This window comes from Tupaia chinensis, unplaced genomic scaffold, assembly GCF_000334495.1.
Source record: "Tupaia chinensis unplaced genomic scaffold, TupChi_1.0 Scaffold000068_1, whole genome shotgun sequence".
NCBI classification, from domain to species: Eukaryota; Metazoa; Chordata; class Mammalia; order Scandentia; family Tupaiidae; genus Tupaia; species Tupaia belangeri.
Genome location: NW_006159528.1, coordinates 902,564 through 903,046, shown reverse-complemented (window position 1 = coordinate 903,046; position 483 = coordinate 902,564). Strand labels below are relative to the sequence as shown.

Here is a 483-nt window from a genome sequence, read left to right as displayed (position 1 = left end):
GAGAGAGAGAAGTTAAGTGAGAAATCACCCCTCCCACCAGGGGAATGGCCACACCACAAACCATTCTCCCTTCTCCTGTTGGGATTTTGGGTATCCACACACACGTGCCCAGCGTGTTTTTCAAGTCCACGGATCTAGAACTCAAACTGCGCAGCCAGTTTTGTGAGATCCAGAGCCTTAGCCTCCATACCACCTACCGGCCCGGTATTCAATTTTCAAAATGTTTCGAAAGGGATACTCTCTTATTAAAATAAGGTTATGGAAAAGCAATTTCGAAATGAAGCCAACTTCTAGAACAGGTTGTCATTTGTAAAATTCTGAAACAATAATCTTATTCCTGCCTTTTGAGGGGGAGCATAAAATAAATTTTATGTAGAAAGTCAGAAAGGATTTCAAGTCTTTACTATTATATCTGTTTTCTTTCTTTCTTTCTTTCTTTCTTTCTTTCTTTCTTTCTTTCTTTCTTTCTTTCTTTCTTTCTTT

General features: G+C 38.7%; 1 protein-coding gene across 4 annotated transcripts in view; it reads right to left on the bottom strand.

Annotated features, from left to right (window-relative positions):
- Positions 1-483, bottom strand: part of NUDT12 (nudix hydrolase 12) — an 18,340-nt gene that overhangs the window by 899 nt on the left and 16,958 nt on the right. The gene's annotated exons all lie outside the window — the stretch shown is intronic.